Source organism: Nycticebus coucang, chromosome 8 (genome assembly GCF_027406575.1).
Source record: "Nycticebus coucang isolate mNycCou1 chromosome 8, mNycCou1.pri, whole genome shotgun sequence".
In the NCBI taxonomy this organism is placed as follows: domain Eukaryota; kingdom Metazoa; phylum Chordata; class Mammalia; order Primates; family Lorisidae; genus Nycticebus; species Nycticebus coucang.
This window is the reverse complement of record NC_069787.1, coordinates 35,322,908-35,336,714: the sequence shown is the minus strand read 5'-3', so window position 1 is coordinate 35,336,714 and position 13,807 is coordinate 35,322,908. Positions and strand designations below refer to the sequence as shown.

At 40.3% G+C, this 13,807-nt stretch overlaps 1 protein-coding gene across 3 annotated transcripts in view; it reads left to right on the top strand.

Annotated features, from left to right (window-relative positions):
* ATXN7 (ataxin 7) overlaps positions 1 to 13,807 on the top strand; it is a 160,118-nt gene that overhangs the window by 907 nt on the left and 145,404 nt on the right. The window contains exon 1 of one of the 3 annotated variants that reach the window (XM_053600830.1): positions 10,409 to 10,500. The exons of the other annotated variants lie outside the window; for them this stretch is intronic. The gene's annotated coding sequence lies outside the window, so the exon portion shown is untranslated. Of the gene's footprint in view, positions 1 to 10,408; positions 10,501 to 13,807 lie in introns of those variants that run through there. 3 annotated transcript variants of the gene reach the window in all.

Below are 13,807 nucleotides of genomic sequence, written 5' to 3'. Positions count from 1 at the left end.
AGCACCAGGAGCAAGCATGATCTTGAACTCAGGTTTGATGTTTTATTGAGGCATGTCGTTATTTTCCAAGTTTTCCTTTATCCCCCAAGTACCTTGTATCTTGCGGGTGACGCGGTCAGCTGTGTAAGATGAATTTGGTTTTGTTTCCGTTTCCTTACCACCATTCTCCCCGTTTCCCTCAGTTTTTTTAAAGAGGAAGAGTTGTAAATGCAAATGTGTGACAGTGAAGTGTTTGACCTCTAGGTAGAAATGGTAAATGTCAATTTTATTCCTATTATGTGAGCTAATAACGTCAGTAGTATTAAACTGCTCTCGAGAATTAGTAAAGCTCTCAAGATTACACTTTTGGCACAAAGGTAGAAATCACCTTGAATTAATATTCTGAAGTATAAATTCCCCTCCCCTAGGGTGTGAAACTTCTCTTACTTACAGAAAATATTGGTCTGTGGGTTTAATGTACCCAGGCATCAGATCTGTTTATTTCCTTGGTTCTATGAGAGAGGCTCTTGGGCGGCGCCTGTGGCTCAGTCGGTAAGGCGCCGGCCCCATATACCGAGAGTGGTGTGTTCAAACCCGGCCCCGGCTGAACTGCAACCAAAAAATAGCCGGGCGTTGTGGCGGGCGCCTGTAGTCCCAGGTACTCGGGAGGCTGAGGCAGGAGAGTCACTTAAGCCCAGGAGTTGGAGGTTGCTGTGAGCTGTGTGAGGCCACAGCACTCTACCGAGGGCCATAAAGTGAGACTCTGTCTCTACAAAAAAAAAAAAAAAAAGAGAGAGAGAGAGGCTCCTCTAACCAAAAGAAGAATGGCTTTACATCTTAAGTACTACGAATTGGAAGTTGAAAGTATCAGTTGATTAATCTGTTTGTAGCATGTGGCATTTGATGGGGGTCCTGATTGTTTAAAAAGTAGTTGTCAAGTGGTGACATGATGTTCTTTTTTTTTTAGTTCCTTGTTATTTGATCTTACAATAACTGAAACAGTATCTAGCAACATAAATACTTTTTAATATTTTTGTAGAAACATATTATTGCCCTCGTAACTGTTAAATTTTCACAAGACATTCTCTCAGTTATTCATAGACGAGTTCTGGACAGATACTTTTATAAGTTTCTTTACAATTTTCTTGGAAAATGCTAGAAATTTTCTAATAATAAGACCAGAAGGAATTGGAAAGACATTAAAGTTTGAGGTGTATCTTGAAAATAAACATTCCTGAAAGTTCTTGATTCAAGTGATGGAAAACCATAATTTGAGCCTTTATAAATTCTTTAAAATCTGCTTTGTCAGCTTCATGATTTAACTTGAAATAATTGCACTGACATAGATCTATATATTGAATAATTGAAAATTATTTTAATTACCTTTTCTTCGTATCATATTCCATGTCTCATATATATGAGAGACCATCTTTTAGTAAATTTACTTAAAAAGTAAATTACTTAAAACCAAGTAAATACACTTTTTTATGTATTAATCTACTTAAGAATTTTTTTTGTTTCTTTTCTTTCTTTTTTTTGGAGACAGTCTCACTCTGTCACCCTTGGTAGAGTGCTGTGGTGTCATAATTCACAGTATCCTCAAACTCTTGGGCTCAAGGGACCCTCTTGCCTTAGTCTTCTGAGTAGCTGGAACTAAAGGCGCCCACTGCAACACCTGGCTAATTTTTCTATTTTTAGTAGAGACAGGGATCTTACTGTTACTCAGGCTGGTCTGGAACTCCAGAGCTCAAGCAATCCACCTGCCTTGGCCTCCCAGAGTGCTTGAATAACAAGCATGAGCCACCATGCCTGGCCACTGCTTAAGAATAAAGTAGGAAAGACTCAAGTTTACCAGGGGTAGAACTTTTCCTCTGCCATGCATTAGAAGAAGACTTGTCTTGGACCACATGTTAAATACACAAACATTAATGAAAGCTGATTAGCTAAAAAAAAAAAAAAAAGTCCATGCATACTTTTCCTGATATCAAACACCACAGATAAGCAGCAAATCCTCACAAAATCAGCATGTGGCAAACTGTAGATTGGACACCTCTGCATGCCATAGTAATGTTTCTTTCTTTTCTAGGGAGATCTCTGTGGGCAGAATGACAGAAATGGAAGTAGCAGCTTTTACGCTATAACAAAACTGATTTGAACTTTGAACTTATATGACTCTATATTTAGTGATTTATTCAAGTTATTCGATTTCTGGTTTCTTTGAGAATATATGAGACTAGTTAAGAAAATTAGTGTGTTTATTTAATATTTGCCTTCTGAAAATATGAAGAATGGTAAAAGAGCTAGCTATATGATCTTTATCCCAGGCCTGTGAAATGATGGTATAGTCATTTCTGTAAAATACATTTAATGTAAGGGTTATCCTGGGGTCTGTGGACCTCCAGGAGTCCATGAATGGGTTTCAAGAGATTCTTGAACCCCCTGGAGTTGTGACCAAAACTTTTTGTGTATATGTATTTTTCTGGGAAGACTGTCTATAGTTGTTTTATAAAAGAAGTTCAAGACACAAGAAAATTAGAGACACATCTTTTTACTAAATAAAATGGGAGTTAGAATTACCATTTTAACAGAAAATAAAAGGTAGATCCTTGTGCTCATTACTTGCCCTTTAATGTTGTTTTCAGCCTAGTCATGTGGTCTTGAAGGTGCAAAAGTGCTTCCCTTTTGTTCCCACAGCAAAGCATTACCTGTCAGTTGATAGCCATGCACACACGTAGAGGGCAGGCTGTCCTGACGTGTTAGTCCTGGGAGCACTGTGCCTGTTTTTTGATTATATCTAAACATTCAGACTAGATAGATTGATGGTGGGTAAGTAAGATTTGAGCTTGACACCAGCTCTTGGAGTAAATGGTTCTTTCAACTCCATTCTCTTATTTCTCTCCAGAAAATATGAAATTTGACAAGAAGGTAATCATTCCAAGAAAATGTTATTTCTGCCTTGGCAGGAAAGTAGAACATCATGGGGAAAAACACAGTTTCTGAGTCAAAACAGACTTAAGTTCAAATTTGGTTCCCCTCATTCACTTAACTTGCTTGACTCTCCAGTTTCTTGTCTTGATAATGCCTAACTACCCCGTTTTCCCGAAAATAAGACATCCTCCGAAAATAAGACCTACTACAGGAAAGATAAGACGTCCCCTGAAAATAAGACCTAGCGCATCTTTGGGAGCACACCTTAAAAATAAGACACTGTCTTATTTTCGGGGAAACAGGGTAGTAGAGTTGTGGGGAGGCTAGCTAGCAGTGTCTAAGTCCCTGTGGCCCACAGGAAGGACTTTGAAGCCAAATGTGGGCAGCCATTAATAAACAGCTGAGCAGATATGTATAATCAAAGTACATAATGATGTATGTTATTTCCAAATGGGTATGGCGAAGATGATATAAGCCACTTAAAACTTTTTTAAGAATCAGGTTTTGGCCAGGCTCACGCCTATAATCCTAGCTCTCTTGGAGGCCGTGGCAGGTGGATTGCCTAAGCTAACAGGTTCGAGGCTGGCCTGAGCCAGAGCAAGACTTCATCTCAGGCATCTGTAGTCCCAGCTACTCTGGAGGCTGAGGCAATTGAACCGCTTGAGCCCAAGAGCTTGACGTTGCTGTGAGCTAGGATACTACCACATTGTACTGGGGGCAACAAAGTGAAACTGTCTTAAAAAAAAAAAAAAAGAAAGAAAGAATCAGGTTCTCAAAAATAAGTTAGGATTGAGTGGTCCTTGTATGGTAAACATTTAGGGAAAGTGGAAAATGATGGTGCATTTGGCAAAGCAGAGGACATAGATGCTGGGCAGGAAGAAACGATGGCCTTCCACCAGCATTATTGCTCTCTTTGTGGGCAAGATTCATTTAAAATTTGTTCTTCACTTATAATTTAAATTAAATCTAAATTTAAAAACTGTCTATGTACTTTGTAGTCCATCACACCTAAAAATGATTCAGCACACCCTTCATTTAGGATGCTCTAAGGTACTCCAGGGACTTCATAGGTGGAAGTGAACAGCTATAACATTGGCTGTCTAACCTGTTATCTTTAAAATGTCTCCATATTTGGGTACCTTTGTTGAGTTTTTTTTTTTTTTTGTAGAGACAGAGTCTCACTTTATGGCCCTCAGTAGAGTGCCGTGGCCTCACACAGCTCACAGCAACCTCCAACTCCTGGGCTTAAGCGATTCTCTTGTCTCAGCCTCCCAAGTAGCTGGGACTACAGGCGCCCGCCACGACGCCCAGCTATTTTTTGGTTGCAGTTCAGCCAGGGCCAGGTTTGAACCCGCCACCCTCAGTATATGGGGCCGGCGCCTTACCGACTGAGCCACAGGCGCCGCCCCCCTTTGTTGATTTTTGACAACAGGAAAAAGTGTAGCAGAACTGAATCGTATTTTCCTTTAAAAGTTAATGGAAGAGAATGCATTACGATTCAAAAGAAAGTGTGAGATTCCCTATTTAGGCTTTTCTTTTTAAAACAGTATGAGATATATGAATAAAATAGTCATAATGCTCATGGCCATAAAAATAAACTTGCCTCTGTTTCTTTGGTCTTGATGAGTCTTTATGTCTTCTGCTTTTGGGTTGGGTACTGGTTATGAACACAGACTTCAAGTATAAAGTCTGTGTTCATTTGGCTTTCATTTCCTGAACTCTCTGGTAGTGTTCAGCTTGGGTCAGTCTGGAGGATATGACCATTAAATGGGAAAGTAAATACAAAAGACTTTGCTCAATCTTAGGCCCCTAGCAAATACTCAGAAGGTGGTAGCCATTTTGAAGATAGTTTCATTCTCATCTTTAGAAGATACCATATATTCTGCAAAGGAACCACCTTTAATCTTTCTCATTCCCACATAGAGGTTCTGAGACCATCCTACTTTCAACTACAGTAGCCTTTTACATCTTCTGGTTATCTGAGCAGGTATCCCAGCATCTACAGGACATACTGGACCTATCCATTGTTCTTAACAATGGGGTTTCATTCTCTCTTGGGTTGGCAGGTAATGTCAACCAAGCCAACAAGCCTGCTCAGGTTTGGAGCTGTGATCCATTCAAAAACTGCATAATTTTATGGCCTAGAATAGAGGTCAGAAAATTTTGTGCGACAGACCCGTTAGTAAATATTTTTTACTTTGCCAGCCATCCAGGTCTCCACACATACTCATTTCTGCCATAATGGAAGGAAAGCAGCCACAGACATAAATGAATGGATGTGGCTGTGTTCCAGTAAATATTTATGGGCACTGATGTTTGAATTTCATGTAATTTTATGAATGTCATGAATTTTTTTTTTTTTTTTGAGACAGAGTCTTAACTTTGTTGTCCTTGGTAGAGAAACCTCCAACCCTTGAGCTTAAACAGTTCTCTTGCCTCAGCCTCCCTAGTAGCTGGGACTATAGGCGCTGACCACAATTTTTGGCTATTTTCAGGCTGGTCTCAAAATCCTGAGGTCAGCGATTCTCTTGGCATAGCCTGCCAAGTAGCTGGGACTACAGGTACCTGCCACAAAGCCCGCCTATTTTTAGAGACAGGGTCTTGCTCTGGCTCAAACTAGTCTTGAACCTTTGAGCTCAGGCAATCCACTTGCCTCGGCCTCCCAGAGTGCTAGTATTTAAGGCATGAGCCACCACTCAAGGCCCTTTTTTGAGACAGTCTGATTTTATCACCCTCACTAGAGTACTGCAGCATCTTTAGCTCACAGCAACCTCAAAATGTTGGGCTCAAGCAATCCTCCTGCCTCAGCCTCCCAAGTAGGTGGGACTACAGGCACCTGCCACAACGCCCAGCTGTTTTAGAGACAGGGTTCTCTAGCTCAGGGTAGTCTCGAATTTGTTGAGCTCAGATGGTCCACCTGCCTCAGCCTCTTTGAGTGCTGGGATTACAGGTGTGAGCTACTGTGCTTAGTTTAGCCTCATGTAATTTTTATATGTCATAAAACATTAAATTTTTTTCAACCATTAAAAATTTGAAAGTCGGGTGGCGCCTGTGGCTCAGTGAGTAGGGCACCGGCCCCATATGCCGAGGGTGGCGGGTTCAAACCCAGCCCCAGCCAAACTGCAACAAAAAAATAGCCGGGCGTTGTGGCAGGCGCCTGTAGTCCCAGCTACTCGGGAGGCTGAGGCAGGAGAATCGCGTAAGCCCAAGAGTTAGAGGTTGCTGTGAGCCGTGTGATGCCACGGCACCCTACCCGAGGGCGGTACAGTGAGACTCTGTCTCTACAAAAAAAAAAAAAAATTGAAAGTCATTCTTAGCAGTGTGTACAAATTTAGCTATATTTGGCCTGTAATATTTTGCAATCTCCTGCCTAGAAGAATGTTAGGCCCATAGATTTGTAGCTTCACCAACCAACCCCTGCCAGCACTACCACCATCCTCATACACTGCTATTTGTCATCTCAAATATTCTGTGCTTTCTGTAGCTTGCTCTAACGTCCCTATCTCCTCCAATGATGACACTCCACTCAGTAAATTATTGTTAGTCATAGTATGTAGCATTCTCTTCATAGCATGTGCATTATACTGTGTTGTGAGTTCTTTTTATTTATTGCTAAAAATGTTTCCTCCTTGCCCGGTTTTTCATAGAGCTTGATGATTGAGCCCTGTCAAATGTGATGGTTTTGATCAGTGCCTTTGGAGCTGTCTTTTCCTTCATGTTCCTAGTATCCTTTTGCGCCCTAGAGAAGTAATTGATACTGGCTCCTGAGGCTGCTAAGTAGATGCTCTTGCCTTAAAGGAAATCTGTACCCTCACTCATCCCTTTTCTGTGGGATTTGTTTGGTTAAATAAAGCATACAAAGATTCCTCTTGTGTTCTAACCCCTGGAGATCAGCTCCAGGATTGGTGTGTGCAGACCATGTAGATATATATGTCTATGTGTAATTTCATCCAGCCACCACTGCAGCTCTGAAGGCTGCTGCTTTTAGTTTCACCTTTTCACTCTCTCTTGACCCTTCTCTCTTGGCCATTGTGTAGGATGCAGATTTAGCGACCTGATAACTGCTCTGATTGGTTTATTTTTGCCTTTTCTGCTTTTCAGAGTTGTCTCCTGATTTGCTTGTTTTGCAGTAAGTGTGTTCTTTTTGGAGTTTAACTTTTCAAAACAACATTATACTGAAAATAAAAACACTAGCCGTTATTGGGTATTTTAAGACTTTCCTCCCCTTCAAATGTAAACTTGATGCAGTATCAGGCATGAGTCAGTATTTTATTTGCAGATAAAATGCAATTTTAAAAAATTGTTTGCCATTTTATCTAGATATTAGAGATGTAAAATGTGTTAATACTCTTAGCTTTTAAAGGTTTCCTTTTCTTAAAACGTGATTTTAGTATATATATTTTTGGATGACAGTTTGGGCAATGTGAATCCAAAGTCGTTTAAAAAATGGTAAATCCACATTTAGGAATTTAAGGAAACAGTTGATCAAGTGTGCATAGATGTGTGTATCAGACTGCTCACTTCTCCACTTTTTATCCTCACAAAACAAAGTAATTTAAATGCCTATTAACAAAGGATCAATTAAGTCAATTAGGGCCTATCCATGTAGTGAAATACCGTGCTATCTTTTAAAAGGATGATGCATAAACAAAAACAAACAAAAGGTGATTCAGTTGAGCATATATTGACATGGAATGATGCTTAGGAAAAAAGCATGAAAATATGTGTGATTGTGTGTTTTTTTAAGGTAGACAAAAGCCCTATAAATATAGGCCTACAAGAAATCATCTGGCACAGTGATTACGGCACCAGCCACGTGCCCCGAGTCTGGTCCGTTCGAACCCAGCCCAGACCAACTAAGCAACAATAACTTCAACAAAGAAATAGCCAGGTGTTGTGGCGGGCACCTGTAGTCCCAGCTACTTGGGAAGCTGAGGCTGAGAATCACTTAAGCCCAAGAGTTTGAGGTTGCTGTAAGCTGTGATGTCCCCTCATTCTACGGAGGGCAACATAGTAAGACTGTCTCAAAAAAAAAAAGAAAGAAATTATCTGTTAAGAATAGACACTAAATAGGGCGGTGCCTGTGGCTCAAGGAGTAAGGTATCGGTCCCATATGCCGGAGGTGGTGGATTCAAACCCAGCCCCGGCCAAAAAAAAAAACACACAAAAAAAGAATAGACACTAAATAATAGGAACTTCTTTTCTTTGAGTAATAAGATTATGGATGATCTTTTTTCTTTATGTTTTTCTCATTTTTTTCAACTAGCATATGCTTGCTTTTATAATAAGGGAAAAATGATAAAGGTATTAAAAAGTAAGCATAGTAATTTAAAAAATCCCCTATTTGTGGCTAAATGAGGCCTCATTCCTGAGATGACTAATTCCCTTCATTGTCTTTGTTTTGTTGAATGAGAAGTGAAATATGCTCCTGTAACTTTAAAAGTGTTTTCTGTATTACAAATAAGCAGGAATATTTCAATTCACCGTTTGTTTTTTTTGTTTGTTTGTTTTTTGAGACAGAGTCTCACTTTGTTGCACTCAGTAGAGTGCTATGGCTTCACAGCTCACAGCAACCTCAAACCCTTGGGCTTAAACAATTCTCTTGCCTTAGCCTCCCTAGTAGCTGGGACTACAGGTGCCGACCACAATTTTCGGCTATTTTCAGGCTGGTCTCAAAATCCTAAGGTCAGGCAATCCATTCATCTCTACCTCCCAGAGTGCTGGGATTACAGGCGTGAGCCACTGCGCCCAGTGAGGAATATTTTCTTAACTTTCAACAGAAAAGAAAAAATTCTATGCAGAACTAAATAGCAGTTTTCAGAAGAAACTCACCAAAAACACACAGATTTACACTGATAAAGATGTGGGTAATGCTTTGCTAAGTTGTGAAGGGTAAATGTGACAAGTGCTTAGCAGAGTGCCAAATATTTAGCAGCAACTAATTAAGGAGGAGAAAATGGTAGGGAGAAGGATAAGGATATACTACTAATAATAGGATAATATTGGAAGTAATAAGAATAATATTAGCTAATACAAGTTGAACATTCCAAATCCAAAATAGGAGATACTCCAAATTCTGAAATTTTCTTATGCTGGCGTGACACTTAAAGGAGGTGCTCTTTGGAGCATTTTGAATTTTGAATGTTTTGATTTGGGATGCTCAGTCAGTAAGTTTATAATGGATATCCCCAAATTTGAAATCCAAAATGCTTCTGTTCTCAAGTATTTTGGATAAGAGATATTCAACTTGCATTTCTGCCCTTCCAGACATAGGCCTGCGTAAGGGTGGAACCTTTTTTTTTTGCCACATTCAGCAGCCTGAACTCTAACCAGATCAGTTACCTTGACTAAGACAGGTGTGTAGTATAGTTTCACCATCCAGTAATGCCCCCCTTTACCCTGCTATCTCTGTGTATGCTGTCTTTAAAACAGAAGAAGAAGGTATTCAGGAGCTAACAATTCACCAACACAGAGTTGGTGCTATGTAAATACTGTATTTGTTGAATATATGGTGACCTAAAACAAGCATTTCTTCTTGACAATATATGGGGAATTTTTAAAAGAGGGTTTTGGGCTCGACGCCTGTAGCTCAGCAACTAGGGCGCCAGCCACATACACCGGAGCTGGCAGATTCAAATCCAGACCGGGCCTGCCAAACAACAATAACAACTACAACCAAAAAATAGCTGGGTGTTGCGGCGGCACCCAGCTACTTGGGAGGCTGAGGCAAGAGAATCACTTAAGCCCTGGAGTTGGAGGTTGCTGTGAGCTGTGATGCCATATAACTCTACCACGGGTGACATAGTGAGACTGTCTCAAAATAAATAAATTAATAAATAAATAAAAGAGGGTTTTGGTCATCTTTAAGTATATGGAAGAAAATGCCAGGCACAAAAACTGGTAAAAGAGAGAAGCTGTTTCGAATTTTAGTTTTTGACAAGTTATAGCAATTTTGTTGCATTTTTTCTTTTCTTAGCCAGTTAACTTCAATTTCAATTCAGCTATTTTTGCACCTGCACCATTGTGGTTTAACTATGACAATTTTAGCAAATTTCCACATTAGTTTCATTTAAGTTTTGATTTATTTTCCCGTGGAGTGTGTTCCATCCCCTATCACCTAAGTTCTGACAGAGATGCAATTTAATGTTTATATGGGATTAGAAACATTGATCAAGCCATGAAGAATGAGAAATGTAACCACATCTGGCTGTGACACAGTTACTCCTTGCTTGTGGACTTTGGGCCTTTAGAGTTTGTTATAGGAAATTTTAGGAAATGCATATAGAATGGAAAACATAAAAATACGATAATTAATGAAGCTTGTCTATCAGTATCTCTTGCTGAGTAGTAGCCCACTCCAAAACTTTGTGGCTTAAAACAAGTACCGGTTTATTTTTTCTCTTTAGAGCAAGGCAGTTCTTCCGCTGGTGTTGCCTGGCCTGAGGTCACTAATGTGGCTGCTGCGGTGATCTGAAAGCTTGAGTTGGAGCTAGTTGAGCGAACTGTGACATCTCTCAGAGTTCCACATGATCTTTTCCTGCAGCGGTTAGCTAGACCAAATTTTTTCACATGGTGGCACCTTGTTCCAAGAAGGTGAGAGCTATAAGGCTTCTTGACATTCAGGCTTCAGAGTCACAGAGTGTCACTCTGCCACATTCTATTGGTCAAAGCAAGTCACAGGTCAGCTAGATTTGAGGGATTTGAAACAGATACCTCCTGTGGATGGGAAATACTGCGAAGTAATACTGAATAGGACTGTCTTTTAGGGATGGTGGGGATTATTGCAGCTATTTAGTTTTATTAACCAAACTCTCTTTATTTGCTGTGACTAATAAAATTGTGCGAAGAACAGTGCTGAGTGGTTCCCTGTGTTATCTCTTGGGACAGCAACACTAAAAGTAGGTACTATTATCCCATTTTACAAGTATGGAAAGTGAGCCTCAGGGAAGTTAAATAACTTGCCCTAGAGCTTTTATCTGGTTAGGGGTGGATCCCAATCATTGAGGAAAGTTTATCCATTATTAGCATTTTTTAAACCCATCTCTAAAGAACTTGCATGGGGAAGGAAGGATGAGAAATAGGAGGAAGCATATCTTTTTTTTTTGTAGAGACAGAGTCTCACTTTATGGCCCTCGGTAGAGTGCCATGGCCTCACACAGCTCACAGCAACCTCCAACTCCTGGGCTTAAGCGATTCTCGTGCCTCAGCCTCCCAAGTAGCTGGGACTATAGGCGCCCGCCACAACGCCTGGCTATTTTTTGGTTGCAGTTTGGCCGGGGCCAGGTTTGAACCCGCCACCCTCGGTATATGGGGCTGGCGCCTTACCGACTGAGCCACAGACGCCGCCCGGAAGCATATCTTTAAAACTCTCAAAAAAATAGTATTGTGATATTTTACATGAATTATATATTCTACTTCATAACATACAACTTTATTTTACCATAAAATAAATAGTTTAAATACTTGCCAATCAAATTAAGTTTTATCTTCCAAATCTTTAAGAAAATGGATTCTTCTGGACTCAGTAGCTAATCATCTAGAGAGTTTTTTTGGATGTAAGCAGTAGAAACTAAAATGTGACTGCTTTTAAAAAAGAGAGCACTGGAAGGCTGTGATTTAGCTCCCAGAAATGACAGTAATGCTAAAGAGCCAAGCCTCAGAATGGACCAGATCCAGAGAAGCTTCTGGGATCTAGGTAGCTGGACTCGATAGTATTCTCCAGAAGTAGGAGAACTAACCTCTCCAATAGTTTTTTTTTTGTAGAGACAGAGTCTCACTGTACTGCCCTCGGGTAGAGTGCCGTGGCGTCACATGGCTCACAGCAACCTCTAATTCTTGGCCTTACGTGATTGTCCTGCCTCAGCCTCCCGAGCAGCTGGGACTACAGGTGCCCGCCACAATGCCCGGCTATTTTCTTTGTTGCAGTTTGGCTAGGTTTGAACCTGCCACCCTCGGCATATGGGGCCGGCGCCCTACTCACTGAGCCACAGGCGCCGCCCCTCTCCAATAGTTTTTAATCCCATTTTTTTACTGAAAGTGTATTTCTCAGGAGTAGATTGGGTCCTGGCCTTGGTTATTGTATCATCAAGACAGAAATTATTGGGAAAGTTGTCATTTCCCAGAAGGACAAATGAATGGAGGTCAGTTAAAGCCAACAGATATCCACTATCTGAGCATTTGTGGGCCACTGTGAGTGAATTGCTTTGGACATTACGCATCACATTGAACATTTGCAATGCTCTAATGACCTCTGCTTTACTCTTTCCTTCCCAACTCCTCATGTCTCCAGAAGTTCTTAAACCCTGATTTGGAAGCATTCTTGGGGCTCTACACCCTCTATTTCCATTACAGTATATCAGTGATTACCACCTAAAGTGATATACTGGTACAAAAAAATACCCAATTTGTTTACAAACTACCCAATTTATTTCTTATAGCTATGGGGGTTGAGAAGTCCAAGATCAAGGAGCAGGCAGATTTTGTATTTGCTGAAGGCCCATTTCATGTTTTCATGAAACATGAAATGGGCCTTCAGCCTTGATCCTCACATGGTGAAAGAGGCAGACATCCTCCCTTGGATGTAAAGCACATTTGTTTTATACATAACAGTCTTTCCTAAAACAAATGTATTTCCCTGATTTTTTTTAAAATAAAGCATAAGGACAAACTACATTTATGTAGCCTCTATATGTGTCAGTTAAACCACATTTCAAATGGTAAAGTGCTGTGCACATACAATGTCATTTTATTCAGAGCATTTTCACATATGTTCTCCTGTTTTATGTTATCATCCTTGAAATCAGGGGAGAACAGTTATTTTTCAGCTTAAGACAAAGTTTAGATAGGTAGATGATTTCTCTTATAACATAGGACTGTTGAAAGGAGAACCTGAGTGTTCATTTTGCCTGTCCATGCCTTACTGAGGATGGTTCCAGCATAGTAGTTTACCAACTGCAGAAGCCCGTTTTCTGCATTCTGAAGGTTCTGTGCTGAACTGGAATAAACTCATGTTTGGCCTCATTTGAACAATGCCCCCAACATGTAGGCACATTTTTAGTCTGTTCAGGCTACTATAAAAAAATACCCAATTTGTTTACAAACTACCCAATTTATTTCTTATAGCTATGGTGGTTGAGAAGTCCAAGATCAAGGAGTGGGCAGATTTTGTATTTGCTGAAGGCCCATTTCATGTTTCATGGATGGTGCCTTCTGCCTTGATCCTCACATGGTAAAAGAGGCAGACATCTTCCCTTGGGCCTATTTCATAATGTCATTATTCTTATGAATAAGAATAATTCATGAGGGCTCTACTCTGATGACCTAATTACCTTTCAAAAGGCCCTACCTCCTAATACCAGCACCTGGGGGGTAGGATTCAACATATTGAACATATTCAACACATTTTGGGTAACATAAACATTCAGACCTTAGCCTTGTGTAATGGTGGTATCTAGTAGTCACCTTGGTAATTAGCAGGTGCTTTTGTTTATTCCTGCCTTTAAAGCCTAGGATCTTTCTCCCTCCCCCCAACCTTTCCACAGATACTCTTCTTGCCATGATCAGCTGGTTTTGAAGTACCTCTTGGAGCCCTTCAGTCTGCCCTGGTTTTTTTCTTTTTTTTTTTTTACTTCCCACAGTGTAATTACCACCTAGTGGTATAGTCACTTGTCCTCTCAGTCCTTAGACTCTTCTTTTAAAGGTCTTCACTGTTTTCTGGTTCAGGTCAACTACTACAAGAGGTTTTGAGAGGAGCACTTGACACTTCTGTTTAATTAAGGTCTCCAGACAGTGTTCTGTTAACAATAGGGTTGTATGTTAGTACTTTCCCCTCCCCTATTAGTCTGAACCATAAACTTGTTTGTGGTAGTGATATGGTGGCTCTTGTTTAGCCAGACCTTTT